Raw genomic sequence first — 13,529 nt, 5'->3', positions numbered from 1 at the left:
CTGTCTTTCCCTTTCTGCAGGCCTTGTCCACATAGGAGGAAAGGAAGATGAAAAAACTCATAAGAAATGTAAGTGATCTTTATTGACCTGTGACTTTTGTATAACCATGGCCTCTGGCGTGTGACCGCAGTATGCATTTCTTGTCAAAACAGGGAAGGGAATTGAGCACTGGCCTGAAAGAACGTGTGTATTTAGAACTGAAAGGTAAGGGATTTGAAGGAAAAGTGGAGAACTGGCAAAGTTAGGGAAGGAAAAGGTAACTATTACAAATTTCCTTCTTTTGAGAAAAAACGAAATCCTGTTTTTCTATAGTTTACTCATCTCATCCTCAATCTTTGCTTACTCTTCCTTAAGTTTTCTTCATATATTCTATTAATTTCCCCTCAAAATAATTTTCCTTCAAAGAAATATGGTCATCAAATTGGGAACAAATTGAAAAACAGCTTGCAGTCTCTAGCAGTCTTTCTCTGATATGATGACAGGACACATCAGCTGGCAAAAGGCAGTTTTTCAATCTGTTATGAAAATGAATGCAACTGTATCTAAGATCTTATAAAAAACACCCTAGGAGAGGACAGAATACATCAGAAAAAGGGAAGTAAGATCTTTACCTGAGCCACAATCTTTCTGAAAAGTAGATCGCTGAAAATACAGTCATTAAAACTTTCCTTAAATTATATGCTTTCTTCAGAAGAGGAAACAGCACAGAGAAACATGTATCTTAATGACAGATTCATTTCCCTGTAGAAAACTACTTAAACATCCTAATAAAAACCGGGATGTTATTTCACCCATATTTCCTTTTAACCTTTCGGGGCATCTTCTTCTCAGGTTTATTCAGAGTCATTTTACAAATACCTAAGCAGACACTGTCAAATTTAAAATAAAGATGAAAGGAAAAATCAACTCTAACATCATCAATACTCCCTGCTTTAAAATCCTACTCAGTCTGTGTGTGTTTTTTTCCCCCTTTAGTTTAGAGAAATGCTTCGTATAAAAATATGAAAAAGACAACCTCGCCCTGTGCTTCCACCTGATGGTTGCTTTTTCGCATCGATTTTACCTGCTTGTTTTATTGCAAGATCTGCGGAACCAGACCCCAGCATAGTGTCAGCAGCAGCTGCCCCTCAGCCAGAGACACCTAAGGGGAAATGGTTGGGTGTTTGTGAGCCTAGTGAGGGCTAGTTTGCTCTGGTTCAAAAATCAAGCTCTATAGAGAAGCTGACACCAGCTCTCTATAAAATGTCCTACCTGGCCTCCGTCTTGAGGCAAAATGTTTTCCTATGGAAAGTGCTTTCTGAGAAAATGAGATCTAAACTGAACTCATGAAAAAGATGATACGCTAAAGTTGGTTCATATTTGGTTTGGATTTCAGGCTATGCTTCTACCATTGCTTTTTTAAAAACTACTGCATGGCCTTTGGAACTCAGCCTTGGCATGCTATCAAGTGACACAAGAGCATCAGTAAAGGTCATTTGATTCTAAAAGATATTTCTTGGAAGGATATGTACACATTATGCAATAATAAACACTCCACATTTTTGCCAAAAGCAACTCTACCCTCAAGCCTGAGGCCAGTGAAGTCTGTGCCAGGTGAGAAGTTCTAAATGCTGACTTTAATATTTGTCATCCTCCTTGGACAGAGTTTGTGCAGGTAAAATTCAAAGGAGAAAACAATCTGGTAAATGCCACACTTATTAGCAAGGTTAACAAGATTCCTATCTTTTTAGTTGACAGGAAGAGTAGAGGGAGAAGGGATGAGAAGTTGAAGATTTAAATGTAAATATATGTATTATAAAATACCAATGTCACTTTCCTTAGGCTGCTGTCTCAGCATGCAGATGACTGCCTATTGAATCATGTTTATGTTTATAAAGATCAACTTGTTCTTCTATGCACCAAATTGTTTTACATATGGTGGGTTCAATACATTCTAGATATACTTTAAAAGGCATTTGGACTAGAATGGAAACCCCAAACTAAGGGCTAAAATTATTCATGACTCCAAAGATTGGCAGAAAAAGTCTGATTGTGATGCTGCCTATTGAATGAAATTATGTTTAGTTGAAGAAAGAAATGCCTATACCCCTCCCCCACCTTCCCCCATCTCCCTCTCTCCCTCACAAAAAAAGGTGTTGGCTCAAATGAGATAAGAATTTGTTTCTCTCAGGCTATGTGCTTGACAGTCTAGAGCTAGTATTGTGACTCTATTCAAAGAAGTCCTCGGGAAATTAGGGTTCCTTCCTCATCTCCAGGGTGTGTCCTTTCCCGCTATGGGCCACACTGGTGTTTATGCAGACTTCACATGGAAAGAGAGAAAGACTAAAAGGGTGAAGTGTATAGGCCAGTTGACTGTTAAGGAAGTTTTCTGAACTCTGCCCCAGAGCACTCTTACTTAAAACACCCCCACTAAACTTAGTTACTTGAACATATCTCAGTGCAAACTGCCAAGTATTTGTTTAAAAGGAAAAAAAAAAAAAAAAAGAACACTATTATGATGGAAGTAGGAGGGAACAGGTATTAGAGGATAAGAAGCATTACTAAAGTAATTCCATCAATTTGATGAAGTAAAATGCATTCTTTCTCTTGAAATGATTCCTTTCACTACAAGGACTCTTTATTTCTTTTTTCAACTCTGAGAATACACTGTAAGAAAACAATACAGGGAGCATGTCAGCAGAACTCATAAGTAGGAATTTTAAATGGGAGAAGCTACTCCTAATTCCTGAAATCCTCTGAAAACAAAACAGAACCTCAATTAAGGAAGTAGAGAAAAATGCTGGGAGGGCAGTAAATGGGCACCCCACTCAATCCTTAGCTTTATGTTCACTGTGTCTGGCATGTGTCCTCATGTCCACTGTCTTCTGTGTTCACCATAAGCATGTGAAAAGTCCTGTTAATTAGATTAAAATCTTTACTTTTTAAAAAGCAATGTCCTTGGGGAGTGTTTGAGTTTCTTTTAGAAATATTTGAAAATACTTGAAAATATCCTGTCCACAGTTATTAATGACTTAATAATTACAATCTATTACTTTTGTGGAAAAAACATATCTATGCCAATTGTGAAGGAGATGTCTAAAGAAGCTACCCTGTGATTTCTCAACACGCCTCCCGACAAAGACTATTGGACTCTATTTGAAGTCTCTACTTTATTCCAACTCCTAATTTGTTCCAGTTTTAAGTCTCTTTTTATTTCAGTTTAGGAGAAATGGTGTAGACCCATAGTTCAATAAGTTAAAAGCATTTTCAACAATGTACTAACACATGCATTGGTCTACAAAGTATATGGTTAGTATCATCAGAGAAAGAATTCAAAATCTGTCCTCAAATTCCATGAAAGCTGTAAACTAGATCACTTTGATCTTCTTCATTTTCTTCACTTTGATTCTCACAGAGTATTTACATCCTCTTATGTTTATATGACCTCATGAACTCATGAGAGTTTCAATAGACAGCCAGTTAAAACACACAGTATGTTTTAAAAAACCAAACATACTTTAATAAGTCTGTTAAAAGCTGATAGCATTTCCCAGACTATACCAAGCATTCATTATCCTTCCTCTTTCTTGAGTCAAAGATTATAAGGAAAGGAAAGGGCATAACCTCAGTCCATCACTATAGCAAAGATTGCAACAACAATAAAAAATATCAAATGTGTTTTGTTGAAATGTTGAGGTTAACATTTGAAGACTTCCCCAGATGCCTCACTTGGCTACACATTTGTTTATAGGGATCATAAACAAATTCAATTTAGATACAGTATTTGCCTGGCTTGGTATATATTTAAAGAATAAAGTTTGAAATAGAAGTGACACAAAGTATACACAAAAAGTTCTTTTATGTGAATTTTTAGGTTGCAAATTCATCAGTTCTTTAAATTTCATGGTGTTCGAAAGTGTTTCAGTTCAGTTCAGTTGAGTTGCAAAGTCGTGTCTGACCCTTTGAGACCCCATGGACTGCAGCACGCCTGGCTTCCCTGTCCATCACCAACTCCTGGAGCTTGTTCAAACCTAGGTTCATTCAGTGGGTGATGCCATCCAACCATCTTATCCTCTGTCATCCCCTTCTCCTCCTGCCTTCAATCTTTCCCCGCATCAGGGTCTTTTCCAGTGAGTCAGTTCTTCACATCAGGTGGCCAAAATATTGGAGTTTCAGCTTCAGCATCAGTCCTTCCAATAAATATTCAGGACTGATTTCCTTTAGGATTGACTAGTGATCTCCTTGCAATCTGAGGAACTCTCAAAGTCTTCTCCAACACCACAGTTCAAAAGCATCAGTTCTTTGGCACATAGCTTTCTTTATAGTCCAACTCTCACATCTATACATGACTGCTGGAAAAACCATAGCTTTGACTAGACGGACCTTTGTTGGCAAAGTAATGCGTTTGCTTTTTAATACACTGTCTAGGTTGGTCATAGCTTTTGTTCCAAGGAGCAAGCATCTTTTACTTTCATGGCTGCAGTCACCATCTGCAGTGATTTTGGAGCCCCCAAAAATAAAGTCTATCACCATTTCCATTTTTCCCCCATCTATTTGCCATGAAATGATGGGACCAGATGCCATGATCTTAGTTTTCTAAATGTTGAGCTTTAAGCCAACTTTTTCACTTTCATTAAGAGACTCATTAGTTACTCTTCACTTTCTGCCATAATGGTGGTGTCATCTGCATGTCTGAGGTTATTGATATTTCCCAGCAATCTTGATTCCAGCTTGTGCTTCATCCAGCCCATCATTTCGCATGATATACTCTGCATATAAGTTAAATAAGCAGGTTGACAATATACAGCCTTGACATACTCCTTTCCCAATTTGTATGCAGTCTGTTGTTCCATGTCCAGTTCTAACTTGCTTCTTGACCTGCTAGATAATAACTTGCTTCTTGTCAGTAGCAAGTCAGTGTTTCAGTTCACTGACCTGCTATTATCTTAGCAAATGCTGATAAAAGCAAAGTATAATTTGAGAACTAATAACTAAATTTTGGTACAAATTTCATGTTTTGTTTGGGACAAATAAGAGTTTAAGCATAATACAAGCATTGAGTTGCCATATAGCAGCAGATGATTATCCATGTCTGCTGGATAAAGAGAAGAGATCTTCCAGGGAAAAAGATGCAATGATGTATCTTTTCTCTGTCTGTCTATTATCCAACACTACTCCAAATTAGAAAAATAAATAAATAAAGATTACAAATGTTTAGACTGGTTGAAATGTTGTTTATTATTATTTTTTTTATGTAAAGAAATAAGGAAGAAGAGAAGAGTGGTCTCTATCTATATTATAAATTAAACCATCCAAGCAAGCTGCATCTGGGATCAGTTCTTTTTGAATCAGAGGAAGGGGAGGACTTTTTTCACTCTCCTCTTCCTGCCCCTTGGTCCGTTTGCTTTGCCTCCCTGGCCTTTGCTTGATCTGCCCTGCAGGTGGCAGTAGCTGCACCTTTTCCTACTGTCACATTTCAAGTCTGAAATTAAAGGCTGGGTCAGAGCTCCTGAGGGTCAGGTGCAACTCCAGGGGGGACTTGCACCATCACTGTGGGAGCAGAAGAGCCCAGCCCTCTTCTTGAGGGAAGCTGTAGTGTTGGGTAAATTGACAGCATCATGGCCTGGGGATTTACTCCTAGCCAGAGGCTGGGTCATTAAGGCAGACAGATTCTAGGAAGGTTCTTAAACTGGGTAGTTATGACCCTAAGTAGGCAGAATATTTGCTTACTGTCTATTGGAGCCCATAGATAACCAGTGGTTGGTGGCAGTGACTTGTAAGAGTTAAATGAACGAATAAACTGTGAGTGCGGAACGTGATTCTATCTCACCTAGTACTGACTCTTCAGCCAGGTTCACTGCCAGTACGTAGTACATATGCAACAAATACTCACGGCACTAGTATGTAAATACAATTACAATGATCAGCGTTAGGGTCCCTTTGAAAAATTTGTGTCATTTATGATTGTATCTAGAGTTGGTTCCTGTTATTCTTGGTATTGCTCTCCACTGGGAACACTGAGTTAGTGAATCCTTCCTCATTGCCTGCCGGGGGAAATTCAGGGTTAGGATCCTGTGAGCCTTTGGTCACAAGGTTGTGTCAATCAATGAACACATACTGTTGTTTTATGTGTGTTTCTGTTTATAAACACCGTATTTAGTATATATTATTGATTCATTAACATCGAACTCAAAGACAACAGCTCTGTAACTCACGCTGTGAATGATATTTAGTTAATACACATATTTTCTCTGTAAGGCACATAAGAGCTTTCTTGAATTTTGGAAACAGTACACAATACTTCAGCATGTACTAGGGGGCCATTTTAAACAGAGAAATCACCAACAAAAGACACAAAAGTGTGAAAAACATGGTAGTAAATAAATGGCCAAAAGGACACTTGTTTACATTTGAGAGCTGAAACAAGAAGGCAGACTGTCACCTTGTTTAAGGGGGACTGGATGAAGCTGGCAGTGTGCGTGTTGGGCAGCAAACTTTTGCCCCAGTTCTGCACATACCTGTCGATGATGGCAAAAACATCACAGGCATTAATTTTATGATTAAAAATAAATTTTAGCAAGTAGGCAAATTTGCAATAATAAGGATTAGCTGTCTATATGTGTGTGGTGTTCATGTATTTTCCAGCACAAATACTTTTAGTTAGAGAAATTTCTTTTATTTTTATAAAGAATATATATTTGAGGGAACTTAAGAAATAATCTTCCAAGTATTTTGTCAGAGTTTTTGTTTTTCTTTTTAATTCTAAGCTCTATTATTCTTTACTCAACTATATTGAATAACTATTTTTATTCATGACAACTCCTTCAGTTAGAAAAATCAATGTGTTTTAACCTTATCTTTGTGAGAAAGTATGGTCTAGACTACTGGTCAATTAAATTACAGTCTCTCTGAATGGGTCTAGTAATCAGTATTATTGAATAATGATTAAGAAGTTGTCTAGATGATTCTAATGAGCAGCCAGGGTTAGGAATTAGGTTTAAGTATCAGAACAGACACAATTACATAAAGCATGTTCCATAATATCTTTTGGAATCAGTATTTTCATGTATAAAATGGACATTATATTCCTTGCCTCATAAAACATGAGGATTAAGTGAGATAATATATGTTAAATTCTGGGTCCAGAGTAAAGTGTTCTATAAATAAATATGCTTCTTTTTTTTCCATATATAAAGCCTGATATATCTTCTTTCCTCCTCTGAAGATACATTTATTTTTTTTTTTTGAAGATACATTTAGTTTCAGTAACTCTTGTTAATGTGAACACCAAGCTCAATCCCATCTTTACAAAATAAGATGCATTTTACCTATAGTGATATTTAAGATTCACAGATGATTTTTGTAAGCCTTACCTCCCACTGTGTACATCATGTACCTTACACATGACTTATATTAAACTGACTGTAGTTCTCCAAGATGCTCCACATATACCCATTTCCAAGTATTTGGTCAAGATATTTCTACTGCCAGAAATGTACACCATTTTATAGCTATTCCTATACAATCCCACTCATATTTTAGGCATGACTGAAAACAAACTCCTCCCCAAACCTATTTCCTTCATCCATCTTCTTACCATTCTACAGTCCACAATAGAACTTGGTTAGTTCCATGCTTCAGTGATGTTGTATATGTTTCTCTATTATGGCACAATTCCTCTCATGTAACAACTGCTTGTGTGTGCAATAACTTTAGAACTAGAATATATACACACTAAGGGCAGGAGCTTATGCTTAAATTTGCACTCATCCTGTGTTTGTGAGTATGTTGAAAGGGAAAAAAAAGATTTTTTTTTTTTTCGGTTCTTGGCTAGATGTTAAGAGAGAACCATTTTGTCCTCTGCTGCAGTGGAAATCAATGTAAGAGAACACCCAGCCAAGGAATGACTCAGGGTTAAATTAATCTCCACCCTCATCCAAGCAGGATATCATCTTTCTGAAACAATTCTCCACCTAGCAAAGTAATGCTCAAAATTCTCCAAGCCAGGCTTCAACAGTATGAGAACTGAGAACTTCCAGATGCTCATGCTGGATTTAGAAAAGGCAGAGGAACCAGAGATCAAATTGCCAACATCCATTGGATCACAGAAAGAGCAAGAGAGTTCCAGAAAAACATCTACTTCTGCTTTATTGACTATGCCAAAACCTTTGACTGTGTGGATCACAAAAACCTGTGGAAAATTCTTTAAGAGATGGGAATACCAGACACCTTACCTGCCTACTGAGAAATCTGTAGGTAAGTCAAGAAGCAACACTTAGAACTGGACATGGAACAACGGACTGGTTCCAAACTGGGAAAAGAGTACATCAAGGCTGTATATTGTCACCTTGCTTATTTAACATATACGTAGAGTACATCATGCAAAATGCTGGGCTGGATGAAGCACAAGCTGGAATCAAGATTGCTGGGAAGAAATATCAATAATCTCAAATATGCAGATGATACCACTCTTAAGGCAGAAAGCAAAGAGGAACTAAAGATCCTCTTGATGAAAGTGAAACAGGAGAGAGGAAAAGCTGGCTTAAAATGCAACATTCAAAAAACTAAGATCGTGGCATCTGGTCCCATCACTTCATGACATATAGGGGAAAAAATGGAAACAGCAACACTTTATTTTTTTGGTCTCCAAAATCACTGAAGATGGAGACTTCTGCCATGAAATTAAAAGATGGCTGCTCCTTGGAAGAAAACCTATGACAAATCTACACAGCAGATTGAAAGGCAGAGACATTACGAAGAGATGGACCAACAAAGGTCCATCTAGTCAAAGCTACGTTTTTCCCAGTAGTCATGTATGGGTGAGAATTGGACCATAGAGAAACTGAGCGCTGAAGAAGTGATGCTTTTGAACTGTGGTGTTGGTGAAGACTCTTAAGAGTCCCTTGGACTGCAAGGAGATCAGACCAGTCATAAAGTAAATCAATCCTGAATATTGGAAGGACTGGATGGACTTGGAAGGACTAATGGAAGGACTGATTGGAATTGAAAGGACTGGAAGTACTGATGCTAAGGCTGAAGTTCCAATACTCTGGCCACCTGATACAAAGAACTGACTCATTTGAAAAGACCCTGATGCTGGGAAAGATTGAAGGCAGGAAGAGAAGGGGATGAAGAAGGTTGAGATGGTTGGATGACATCACCTATTTGAGGGACATGAGTTTGAGCAAACTCCGGGAGTTGGTGATGGACAGGGAGGTCTGGCATGCTGCAGTCCATGGGGTTGCACAGAGCTGGACACGACTTAACAACTGAATTGACTGACTAACTGAATCTTGGAGGACTCTTTTTAATAATGACTTTCATTTTCTTACATAGGTATTCAAGAAATATTTGTGAAAGGAATTAGTGTGTGAATCATGCCCCTTTAGGTTAAATGTAATATTTTAATAATTATAATGGAAATGAAAAACCACTTAAGGTGATCACTCCTTAATATTTACACTATCAAAACCTGTTATTTCTCTGTCTAGTGTTAAGCATATAAAGTTATGTAAGAATAAAACTCAAGATGGATTATGTCTATTATTTCTTTTTAATTTACTCAATTTGATGGATCTTTTACTCTATAGAAGATCAGTTTAGTCAGATTGATCTTCATGAGGTCAGGTCATTTTTTCCCAAGCTTTTCTTTTTCAAGGTTATTATGTATTTAAAATAACTTGCATGCCATATTCTCTGAAATATTATATGTTTAAAGCATAAATCTATATAGAATTCCTATGCACACACACATTGTTTTTCTAGAAATACTCTTATATGGTTTTTTAAGGTTTCTTCATTTAGCTCTCACTGCAAAGTATATTTTTATGTATGTACTTGGTAAGCCAGAAAAATCAGTATGTTATACAGAATATTTGGAAATTTCAGGGGTAGACACTTGTCTTAGATTGGGGTACTGTAACGAAATACCAGACCTGGATGGTTTATAAACAGAAATTTATTTCTTACAGTTCTAGAAACTGAAAAATCCGAGATCAAGGTTCTATCACATTCAATGTCTGGTGAGAAACTTCTTCCTCAACAGCTGTCCTTTGGTTGTAAACCGACATAGTGGGAGGGGATGAGGGAGTTCTCTGTGGTCTCTTTCATAAGTGCACTGATCCTATTCATGAGGACTCCACCTTCATGATCTAATGACCTCCCAAAAACTCCACTCCTAAAGGCACCATCCTCTTGGGGGTTAGGATTCCACTTATGAATTTTAGAAAGGACATGCACAATCAGTCCGTACAAGACCCCCCATATCATATCCTAGGTAATAAGTTAAAAAGATAATAAAACATGAGCCAGTTTCAATAAAATACACTGAAATTATTTTACATATTGAACACACAAAATTTTTGAAAAATGCCTATGCAGTTTTTAAACTTTTCTGATTTATACTATATGTTGACATAATCTATGAGTGATATTTGAAGGCAAAAACTGTTTCCTTCTCATATAGGACAAGGATATTAGTCCTGCCTGATATTTAACTGTTATATTTTCACTAAAAGTAAACATTTTAAAATGTATCTTGATAAATCATTTATAACTGTATGAATTTAATAAATTTGCTTTTAAATATTATTTACTGAATATTCCCATATCTAAATCTGAATTATTTAAGTGTAGAAGAATATAGGATATACAATTTGTTTATCTTATTGACCCTTCATCCCTTAGCTCTTGAACTTCCTCCTTTAAATCTGTCAGTTCCTCCCCGCCCTTACACTAGACTCAAACTCTGAACAAACTTGAAATTTCCAGAATTTTAAATAGTTTTTAAATGGACCAGCATCAAAACACATTTTGCAAATCTTTTCCAGTAAGTAGGCACATCTTTTGTCCCAGGACCCATTGATAATAACAGGTCTGAATATCTTGGGAAATAGTTTAATAATTGAGTTTCTATCTTTCCCTCTAATTCATTCATTTTATTTTTCAACTACCAGTGATTATGTATCTACTAGTTAAGCTTATATTAAATTATCGTATTATTGGTTAAAAGATGATTGAATATTTGCTCTCTTAAATGAGTTTAACTGTATGGACCTCGTGAGTCTACAAACAACTAAATCTGAGTTCTTGACACAAAGAAGCTGAAATTTTGGAGAGAAAATTATCATGTAAAAATTTAGTGATAGAATTAGGCAAAGTATGAGAAAACCACGTATCATCCACAGTCTGTGGGCACCCGCAGAAGGTTCCTGTCATGCTTAACAGTTGATTTGACACTACTTTTCCGCGTTCTATGACAGAACTCTACCCATGCCTTATCACTCCCAGCTGTGCCTTCTCCCTTCTCTAATCTTAGACCCCAATATTAATGGAAATATCTAAACTCTCTGTCTAGATTTATCAGAAATCAACTACTCACTTGTTTCAAAAGTATAAGAGAAGTCTTGAGAGTTAATTCATGCTGTTAACATGGTGTAAAGTTATATCACCTTGGGACTTTAAATACCATCTCTAGTCTGCTAACTTCCTAATATAAACCCTAATCTAGTCCTTTCTCATGAACGCTAGAGTCCTATATTTAACTCAACTTTAACCCTTGGATAACTCTTAAATATTTTAAATTTTACACATCCAAACTGAACTGATACTCCTCCCCATGATCCAGTTCCTCCCTCAGTATTTCCTTTGTTAAATAGCAACATCACACTTTTAGTTGCTCCAGCCTAAATATTCCCATCATTCTTGGTTTACCTTTCTCACATTTTTGTTGTTGTTTTGTCGATAAGTCTTATCTGACTCCCTGTGACCCCATGGACGATAGACCACCAGGTTCCTTCGTCCATGGAATTTCCCAACCTTTCTCACATACCCAGCAACCAATTCATTAGCAAATCCACTGTCTTGACCTTCAAAATACACACAGAATCTCACCACTGCTTAGCCCATTCACTACAACCACCCTGGTCTAGGCTACCATCACTTTTATTATCTGAAATGCTCCCTTTACTTGATGTCTATCTTTTACTGATCCCCTACATTATTGCCAACAGAATAAAAGTGACTTTCTATCTCATTAGATTAAAAAGAAAGTATTTTCAATGGTCTGTAAGAAAGGTGACCCTATGATTTACAGTCCAAACTTGTACACCTGTTTCAGTGAAGTGAGGTAATTAGGCCAGGATAAGAAGCATGAAAACGGGGTGTCCTGGGCAAGTAGAACTTGTGTCATCCTATTTGCAAGGGCCTATATGATCTGGTTCCCTTCTATCCCTCTGAACTTTTATCTTTTTACCATTTCTATCCCTCTCATTCTGATACAAGTTTTTGTTCAGTCTCTCCCAAACTTTCAAAGCAGGTTAACTAAAGTCCCCTCCTGAAACTTTATTTACACTTAGTATTCTCTATCTAAAATGTTCTTCCCCCATAGCTCCATATTACCCTCTTCTTCAGTCACTTAGGTTTCTGCTTGAATATCATCGTATCCTATTCCCTGATATGAAGTAGAACTTTGACAAAAAAGTTCTATAGCTTTAAATGATAATACTAGGAAAAGAAAGAACTCAAGTCAGATTCAGTTCAAATCCCAGTTTGGCATCTTACAATTGATAGATCTCAGGCAAGTTATTCAACTTCTCTGTGTCTCAGTTTCTTTGTATGTAAAATAGGTAAAACAATAGTGCCTACCTTGTAAAGATGTTAAAATATTTTATAAATTAATATTTGTAAAGTTTTGAGAACAGTACCTGGCACATAATGTGCACTATACAAGCATTTGTTAACTAAGTAAAATTTAAAAAATCAAATTACAAAGTTGGAAGCAGAAAAATATAGCATACATAATGAAACTAGAGTTGAAATTTGAGTGATTAGTGGGGAAAATTAAATATACAATGTAGAAAAGCAACAAAATCCAACATTCAGTCTGAAAAAGCTAATAAGATGGATTTTTTTCTTAAGCCTTTATTTATATAACCCTGCCCAGGAGTTCATACCTTTTGAAATCATTGTCTTTGAAGTATATTGCATGATTCATATATGTATTTACTAGAAGTTTTAATAAAGGTAATAAAAATATAAATTGAGAACTTAAGCCATTTTTCATAAAATATGTCAAAAAAAAGGGGGGGACGCACTGATCATCCCTTGCTCTGCTTCCACCTCCATTCTATCACAGGGCAAAGAAAGCAGATTAAAAAAAAAAAACTGCAAATAAAATTATCACTAAAACCTTTTGAGCTATCTATAACCTATTACTTAACTACTGGTCTTTTGAGGTCACCATATGCCCTTGAGGCATATCTTTACTAAATTGGGTGCCACAGTTTCCTTAGATATTATAGGGTGATTGTGTTTGTCAGTGTTCAATCCGAAAAGCAGAACAACTAAGTATATGATGCAGAAAGATGGATTCTATAGATAGATAGTTAGACAGATGATTGGTAAATAGATATATTACAGGGATTTGACCTTACTCAACAGTGAATGCTGGTTAAGACTGTATGTAAGGTTATTGTCTTCATATCTGATGCTTCCAATCAAAAAAATAGAAAATGAGGAGGGGAAGATAGATATAAAACACAGGGAGTAAG

This window comes from Bos javanicus, chromosome 3 (assembly GCF_032452875.1).
Source record: "Bos javanicus breed banteng chromosome 3, ARS-OSU_banteng_1.0, whole genome shotgun sequence".
NCBI classification, from domain to species: domain Eukaryota; kingdom Metazoa; phylum Chordata; class Mammalia; order Artiodactyla; family Bovidae; genus Bos; species Bos javanicus.
Note: the sequence above shows the minus strand (reverse complement) of the source record.